Source organism: Scyliorhinus canicula, chromosome 2, assembly GCF_902713615.1.
Source record: "Scyliorhinus canicula chromosome 2, sScyCan1.1, whole genome shotgun sequence".
Lineage (NCBI taxonomy): Eukaryota > Metazoa > Chordata > Chondrichthyes > Carcharhiniformes > Scyliorhinidae > Scyliorhinus > Scyliorhinus canicula.
Window position 1 is genome coordinate 87,105,150 of NC_052147.1, and position 9,453 is coordinate 87,114,602.

Genomic DNA, 9,453 nt, shown 5'->3' on the forward strand with positions numbered 1-9,453 from the left:
CGATGAGAGGCATGGATAGAGTGGATAGCCAGAGACTTTTCCACAGGGCGGAAATGGCTGTCACGACATAAGATGATTGGAGGAAGGTATGAGGAGATGTCAGGGGTAGGCTCTTTACACAGAGTGGTGGGTGTGTGGAATGCACTGCCAGCGGAGGTGGTGGAGTCAGAGCCATTAGGGACATTTAAGCGACTCTTGGACAGGCACATGGACAGCAGTAAATTGAAGGGCTGTAGGTTAGTTTGATCTTAGATTAGGATAAGTGGTCAGCACAACATCGTGGGCCAAAGGGCCTGTACTGTGCTGTACTGTTCTATGTTCTATATTCTAAACACATGACAGCTGAGATCAGCTTTTCCCAGCTATAAAACATTTCGGAAAAATATGAGGGAATTTAGTGTCAGTCTGCTTTGAGGTGTGCACTGTAACTATAGCTGAGGATCACTGCAATACTGAAGTGGACCCTTTGGGACTGTGGCTTTAACTAGACTGCTTCTTCTGGTAATTCCTGTATTTAATCATGTGACAGTACCTCCTTCTCCATCAATTTTAATAAAGGCCCTTCCTTGTGGCTGCAAAAACACCAATGTGACAGATGGATCATTTCAAGAAATTGGAATCAAATCCCAGAAACTTACTATTTCTCAAAATAATAAGTTCCAGATGTTGCCAATGGTAAATCTCCATGTCATGTGCACAATGTATAAGGATGCGGGGCAGGTGGTGGTGGCAGGGGTGGTGGGTGGCTTGGTGACCCCTGTTGCCAAGTTGACAGGTGTGTGGGAATCAGGTATGGATAGGCTGAGTTTAGACTATGTGGCCTCCCTGTGGAGGAATATCCCGCCCTTGTTGTTAAATTCAAAATTGAAGAATGGTTCGCTGGTTAGATACTGCAGGACTTTGCTGCCAGATTAACTATCTACAACTTTATTGTCAATATGTCCAGTTCCACCAATGTCAATTACTTCCTTCTGATGTGTGTAAATTACTCACTGTGCTAAAACATGAATTACTCACTGAGCTAAAACATTAATTACTCACTGAGCTAAGACATGAATTACTCACTGAGCTAAAACATTAATTACTCACTGAGCTAAGACATGAATTATTCACTGTGCTAAAACAAACAGCGCAAGTACTGAACTTGTGATGGTTTGCAGTTGCTAAAATATGCATTCATATATCTGAAGAATATACCTACATGCGTGTGTGTGTGTGTTTTATCCTGGCTCTGTGTGCCTACTGTTACTGCTGCCTTGTCAGCTCTCAGCAGTGGCTAAGATACTGGACCAGAACCATAAAGTTTTAATGTGGTGCGGAAAGATCAATTTGTTACAGGAGTGATAACATAAGAAATAGGGCCTTGTTATTTTGTAACCAAACATTATTAAAACAAAAGAAAAAACAATATTTAAACTTTTAAACTACAACCCCAACAATAACAGATTGCATGCAGTCTCTTAACCCTAACACACGAGTACCCATTAAACAGCGTTTCAAATGAAAATTCCTTACACAGGAAAGCCAAGGTGAAACTTGCATTTACAAAGCAATTTCTGCTGTTAGTGAAGTTCCTTCAGAACCCTTTTCAAAAGCCTGTCTCTGGGGCAACTTTCTATGATCATTTTTGGGGGCTTTTCAAATCCTCCCCTCACCTGTTCAAACAGGATTTTTAAAAATCTCTCTCAGAGCTCCGCCTAGCCCTCAAACATAGGTTCTCTCTTGGGTGTCCAGACTTGAACCCGTTATCGTTATCTTGGATGTCTTATTTCCCACTCCTGTTTATATAAAGTAACAAAGGCATGCTATTTATATGCGTCCCATTTATGGACAAAAGAGGCCATCAGATTCTGTAATGGGTTGATGACTGGTCAAACAAGAATGTCCCAAAAACAATGGATCTCGAGTGGACCATTCTGGCTGAACAGGGGTATCCTGTTTATTTCCACAAACAAGTTTAAATCTGAATGAGAGAATGTAACGCAGGCCAAGTATGGGCATATCCCTCCGACTCCATGCTAGCAGATTTTCCATCAGCCTGTTAACCCCTAAATTAGAACATATAGAACATATAGAACAACACAGTACAGGCCCTTCAGCCCACGATGTTGTGCCGAACTAGTCTGAAACTAAGGTCAAATCAACCTACTCCCAGTCATTCTAGTGCACTCCATATGCCTATCCAATAACCGCTTGAAAGTTCCTAAAGTGTCCGACTCCAATACTATAGCTGGGAGTGCGTTCTACGCCCCAACCACTCTCTGAGTAAAGAACCTACCTCTGATATCCCTCCTAAATTGTAGTCCCAGTGTACAGGATGTTGAGAGTAGTGAGGTCAGGGATAGGGTTAAAAGTTCGAAAGAGTGCACCGGCAAGCAAGACGCTGGTTTAAAATGTGTCTACTTCAACGCCAGGAGCATCCGGAATAAGGTGGGTGAGCTTGCAGCATGGGTTGGTACCTGGGATCTCGATGTTGTGGCAATTTCGGAGACATGGGTAGAGCAGGGACAGGAATGGTTGTTGCAGGTTCCAGGATTTAGATGTTTCTGTAAGAACAGAGAAGATGGTAAAAGAGGGGGGGTGTGGCATTGTTAATCAAGGAAAGTATTACGGCGGTAGAAAGGACGTTTGAGGACTCGTCTACTGAGGTAGTATGGGCCGAGGTTAGGAACAGGAGAGGAGAGGTCACCCTGTTGGGAGTTGTCCATAGACCTCCGAATAGTTCCAGAGATGTGGAGGAAAGGATTGCAAAGATGATTCTCGACAGGAGCGAGAGTAACAGGGTAGTTGTTATGGGGGACTTTAACTTTCCAAATATTGACTGGAAATACTATAGTTCGATTACTATAGATGGGTCAGTTTTTGTGCAGTGTGTGCAGAAGGGTTTTCTGACACAGTATGTAGACAGGCCAACAAGGGGCGAGGCCACATTGGATTTGGTACTGGGTAATTAACCCGGCCAGGTGTTAGATTTAGATGTGCATATAGAACAGTACAGCACAGAACAGGCCCTTCGGCCCTCGATGTTGTGCCGAGCAATGATCACCCTACTTAAACCCATATACCCGTAACCCAACAATCCCCCCATTAACCTTACACTACGGGCAATTTAGCATCGCCAATCCACCTAACCCGCACATCTTTGGACTGTGGGAGGAAACCGGAGCACCCGGAGGAAACCCACGCACACACGGGGAGGACGTGCAGACTCCACACAGACAGTGACCCAGCCGGGAATCGAACCTGGGACCCTGGAGCTGTGAAGCATTGATGCTAACCACCATGCTACCGTGAGGCATTTACCGTGTAGGTGAGCACTTTGGTGATAGTGATCACAATTCTGTTATGTTTACTTTAGCAATGGACAGGGATAGGTATATACCGCAAGGCAAGAATTATAGCTGGGGGAAAAGCAATTATGATGCTATTCGGCAAAATTTAGGATGTATAGGATGGGGAATGAAACTGCAGGGGATGGGTACAATCGAAATGTGGAGCTTTTTCAAGGAACAGCTACTGCGTGTCCTTGATAAGTATGTACCTGTCAGGCAGGGAGGAAGTTGTCGAGCAAGGGAACCGTGGTTTACTAAGGAAGTTGAAGCACTTGTCAAGAGGAAGAAGAAGGCTTATGTTAGGATGAGACATGAAGGCTCAGTTAGGGCACTTGAGAGTTACAAGTTAGCCAGGAAGGACCTAAAGGGAGAGTTAAGAAGAGCGAGGAGAGGACACGAAAAGTCATTGGCGGATAGGATCAAGGAAAACCCTAAGGCTTTCTATAGGTATATCAGGAACAAAAGAATGACTAGAGTAAGATTAGGGCCAATCAAGGATAGTAGTGGAAAGTTGTGTGTGGAATCAGAGGAGATAGGGGAAGCGTTAAATGGATATTTGTCGTCAGAGTTTACCCTGGAGAAAGACAATGTTGTCGAGGAGAATACTCAGGTTCAGTCGACCAGGCTAGATGGAATTGAGGTTCACAAGGAGGAGGTGTTAGCAATTTTGGAAAGTGTAAAAATAGATAAGTTCCCTGGGCCAGATGAGATTTACCCTAGGATTCTCTGGGAAGCCAGGGAGGAGATTGCAGAGCCTTTGTCCTTGATCTTTATGTCGTCTTTGTCGACAGGAATAGTGCCAGAAGACTGGAGGATAGCAAATGTTGTCCCCTTGTTCAAGAAGGGGAGTAGAGACAACCCTGGTAATTATAGACCTGTGAGCCTTACTTTGGTTGTGGGTAAAATGTTGGAAAAGGTTATAAGAGATAGGGTTTATAATCATCTTGAAAAGAACAAGTTGATTAGCGATACTCAACACGGTTTTGTGAAGGGTAGGTCATGCCTCACAAACCTTATTGAGTTTTTTGAGAAGGTGACCAAACAGGTGGATGAGGGTAAAGCGGTTGATGTGGTGTATATGGATTTCAGTAAGGCGTTTGATAAGGTTCCCCTCGGTAGGCTATTGCAGAAAATAAGGAAGTATGGGATTGAAGGTGATTTAGCGGTTTGGATCAGTAATTGGCTAGCTGAAAGAAGACAGAGGGTGGTGGTTGATGGCAAATGTTCATCCTGGAGTTCAGTTACTAGTGGTGTACCGCAAGGATCTGTTTTGAGGCCACTGCTGTTTGTCATTTTTATAAATGACCTGGAAGAGGGTGTAAAAGGATGGGTTAGTAAATTTGCAGATGACACGAAGGTCGGTGGAGTTGTGGATAGTGCTGAAGGATGTTATAGGATACAGAGGGACATAGATAAGCTGCAGAGCTGGGCTGAGAGGTGGCAGATGGAGTTTAATGCGTAAAAGTGTGGGTGGTTCACTTTGGAAGGAGTAACAGGAATGCAGAGTACTGGGCTAATGGCAAGATTCTTGGTAGTGTAGATGAACAGAGAGATCTCGGCATCCAGGTACATAAATCCCTGAAAGTTGCCACCCAGGTTAATAGGGCTGTTAAGAAGGCATATGGTGTGCTAGCCTTTATCAGTAGGGGGATTGAGTTTCGGAGCCACAAGGTCATGCTGCAGCTGTACATAACTCTGGTGCGGCCGCTCCTGGAGTACTGCGTGCTGTTCTGGTCACCACATTATAGGAAGGATGTGGAAGCTTTGGAAAGGGTTCAGAGGAGATTTACTAGGATGTTGCCTGGTATGGAGGGAAGGTCTTATAGGCTTTCTTGACAGCTCTATCCACTTGGGTGGCAACTTTCAGAGATCTATGGACATGAACTCCGAGATCGCTCTGCTCCTCTACATTCTTCAGAACCCTGCCATTAACGCTGTAATCCACATTCAAATTTGTCCGACCAAAATTAATCACCTCACACTTATCAGGGTTAAACTCCATCTGCCACTTTTCAGCCCAGCCCTGCATCCTATCAATGTCTCTTTGCAGCCGACAACAGCCCTCCACATCATCCACTACTCCACCAATCCTGATGACATCAGCAAATTTGCTGACCCAACCTTCAACTCCATTATCCAAGTCATTGATAAAAATCACAAATAGCAGAGGGCCCAGCACTGATCCCTGTGGTACACTGCTGGTGACAGGGCTCCAGGATGAAAATTTACCATCTTCCACCACCCTCTGTCTTCTATGTGATAGCCAATTACTGATCCAATTGGCCAAATTTCCCTCTATGCCATTCCTCCTTACTTTCTGCATGAGCCGACCATGGGGCACCTTATCAAACACCTCACTAAAATCCATGTATACAACATCAACTGCTCTACCTTCATCTATGTACTTAGTTACCTCTTCAACGAATACAAACAAACTTGTGAGGCAAGACTTACCCCTCACAAATCCGTGCTGACTATCCTGGATTAAGCTGTATCTTTCCAAATGATCATAAATCCTATTCCTCAGGACCCTTTCCAATAATTTACCTATGACCGAAGTGAGACTAACCAGCCTATAATTCCCAGGGTTATATCTATTCCCTTTCTTGAACAAGGAGACAACATTCGCCTCTCTCCAGTCTTCTGGCACTATTCCTGTAGACAGTGAGGACATAAAGATCAAAGCCAAAGGCTCTGCAATCTCATCCCTCGACTCCCAAAGAATCCTAGGATACATCCCATCAGGCCCAGGGGAATTATCTATCCTCAGGCTTCTCAAAATTTCTAACACATCTTCCTTCTAATATCTACCTCCTCCAACCTACCAGCCTGTATCGCACTCTCCTCCTCAACAACATGGCCCCTCTCCTTTGTGAACACTGAAGAAAAGTATTCATTTAGGGTCTCTCCTATATCTTCAGACTCCATGCACACGTCCCCACTACTGTCCTTGACCAGCCCTAACTTCACCTTGATCATTCTTTTATTCCTCACATGAGAGTAAAAAGCCTTGGGGTTTTCCTTGATCCTACCCGCCAAGGACTTCTCATGCCCCCTCCTAAGCTCTTTCTTGAGCTCCTTCCTGGCTATCTTGTATCCCTCAAGTGCCCTAACTGAACCTTGTTTTCTCATCCTTATATAAGCCTCCTTCTTCCTCTTGACAAGCCATTCAACCTCTTATGTAAACCATGGTTCCCTCACTCGACCATTTCCTCACTGCCTGACAGGGACATACATATCAAGGACACACAGTATTTGTTCCTTGAACAAGCTCCACATCTCAATTGTGTCTATCCCTGACAGTTCCTGTTTCTATCTTATGCTCCCCAAAACTTGCCTAATCGCATCGTAATTACCCTTCCCCCAGTTATAAACTTTGCCCTGCCGTATGTTCCTATCCCTCTCCATTGCAATAGTGAAAGTCACCGAATTGTGGTCACTATTTCCAAAGTGCTCTCCCACAACCAAATCTAATACTTGGCCCGGTTTATTACCCAGTACCAAATCCAATGTAGTCCCGCCTCTTGTCGGTCTATCCACATATTGTGTGAGGAAACGCTCCTGCACACACTGGATAAAAACAGCCCCATCCAAACTATTCGAATTATAGTGGTTTCAATCAACATTTGGAAAGTTAAACCCATGACAACTACCCTGTGACGACCGCACCTATCCAAAATCTGCATTGCAATCTTTTCCTCCACAACTCTGTTACTGTTTGTGGGCCTATAGAAAACTCCTAACAAAGTGACTGCTCCTTTCCTATTTCTAACTTCATCCCACACTACCTCAGTAGGCAGATCCTCCTCAAACTACCTTTCTGCAGCCATTATACTATCCTTGATTAACAATGCTACTCCTCCACCTCTTTTACCACCTTCCCTAATCTTATTGAAACATCTAAACCCCGGAACCTCCAACAACCATTCCTGCCCCTGTTCTATCCATGTCTCCATAATGGCCACAACATCGTAGTCCCAGGTACCAAAATTGCCTACTATATCTTTGATCCCGTTTCTGGACCCAATCTCCTAATATCTCCCTCTCGTAGCACTACATATCTGCCTGTTTGTGTTGATCCCTCAAAGCTTTTTCTGTGCATCTGTGTGTTTTTGACCTTCGACGCCTGCGTCTCTCCTGTGTGTGTGTGTGTGTGTGTGTCTGTCTATCTGTCTGCCTCTGCATGTGTGCCCATTTTTCTGTGTGTCTGCGGTATGTTATCTGTCTCTGTACGTATCTATCTTTCTGTGTGTCTGTGGTGTGCCATGTGTCTCTGTATGTGCGTCAGTCTTTCTGTGTGTCTGTGGTGTGTTATGTGTCTCTGTATGTGCGTCAGTCTTTCTGTGTGTCTGTGGTGTGCCATGTGTCTCTGTATGTGTGTCGGTCTTTCTGTGTGTCTGTGGTGTGCTATGTGTCTCTGTATGTGCGTCAGTCTTTCTGTGTGTCTGTGGTGTGTTATGTCGTCTCTGTATGTGTGTCAGTCTTTCTGTGTGTCTGTGGTGTGTTATGTGTCTCTCTGTGGGTCGGTCTTTCTGTGTGTCTGTGGTGTGTTATGTGTCTCTGTATGTGGGTCGGTCTTTCTATGTGTCTGTGGTGTGTTATGTGTCTCTGTATGTGGTTCGGTCTTTCTGTGTGTCTGTGGTGTGCTATGTGTCTCTGTATGTGGGTCGGTCTTTCTGTGTGTCTGTGGTGTGCTATGTGTCTCTGTATGTGGGTCGGTCTTTCTGTGTGTCTGTGGTGTGTTATGTGTCTCTGTATGTGTGTCAGTCTTTCTCTGTGTCTTTCTCTTTGATTTTCTTTCACCTAATAAATGAACATCTGCCAGTTGAACACTCTTTATTTAATGCCACTTTTTATTTCATGCCCATCCCAGTCGATGTTTTATAATGCCTTAAGGCGGCAAGAGAATGTTTGGATCACATTTGGTTAAGTGTTTATTTCTGAAGGATTACAAGTGCAGCAGAAGGTGTTCCAGCTAAATCCGTTAGCGATGATCCGCTGCCACTCTCTCCCTTATCATCAGCCTAACCATTGCCATGAGTCAACTTTAGTACCAACAATTCAATTGCACTGCTCCGGGAACAAGCTTGGATCAACAGAATTCCCACCGAGCTGAAGAGGTTTGTTTATAATATTTTTATGTGAATGTTTTTGCATGCTTTAATAATAAATACAATTAAAAGCCAAATGAAGGGTTTAAATGGAATTAATAAGGAGAAATGTTTCCACTGGCAGAAGGGTTGAGACCCTTAGATTGTTGATAAGATCATATGAAGATAATTAGCAAAAGAACCAGAGAGGGAGATCACACAAGCGAGTGATGATCTGGAATGTGCTGCTTGATAGGGTGGTGGAAACAGATTCAATAATAACTTCCGCAAGGGAAATGGATGTCTCTTTGAATAGGAAAAATGTGAAGGACTCGAGGAAAGAACAGGGGAGCAGCACCACTGGCAAAATGGACCGAATGGCCTTATTCTGTGCTGTATCATTCAATGTTTAGAGTTGACAGAAGCAATGTTGTCTCAAATATATTTTGTAGCAATTAGAAAATATGCCAATGAGGGAAGATAATATAAAAGTTGCAAAATTAGCATTCCAAAGACTTTGATTCAGCCTAACTATGAGCTGAAATATCATTTTCTCTCGGGCAACAGGTTCTGGTAACGGAAGATGGCTGCCCCAGATGGACTGGGAGTGAAGGAGGGGTGGACTGGATCTTGTGTTAGAGGATCCTCGATTGATACGTAGTTGCAGGGGCTGGGGGGGGGGGGGGGGGGGGAGAAGGAAGGGTGGGTGGTCTGCATTATTGGATCTATGTTCCTTTCTCTGCCACATTCATGATCTCAACAACCCTTTCTGTCAGCCTCGTTAGCTGTTCCTTTTTCCTTTCCACTTATTTACGCCATCTCTGCGGCCCCCTTTTGTTTCTATACTTGTCCCCCTTTGGCCAATGCTTTTTCACCCCTTTTGTTATTAAACCTCAGACTTCCTCCAGTCCTGAGTGAAGGCTGTCAATCTGAAATGTCAACTCTGCCTCTGTCTCCACAATTGCTGTGCCTACTTCCAGCATTTTCTGGCTTTATTTTACACAAAAAAAAGAGTGTAAATTTTGTGTATA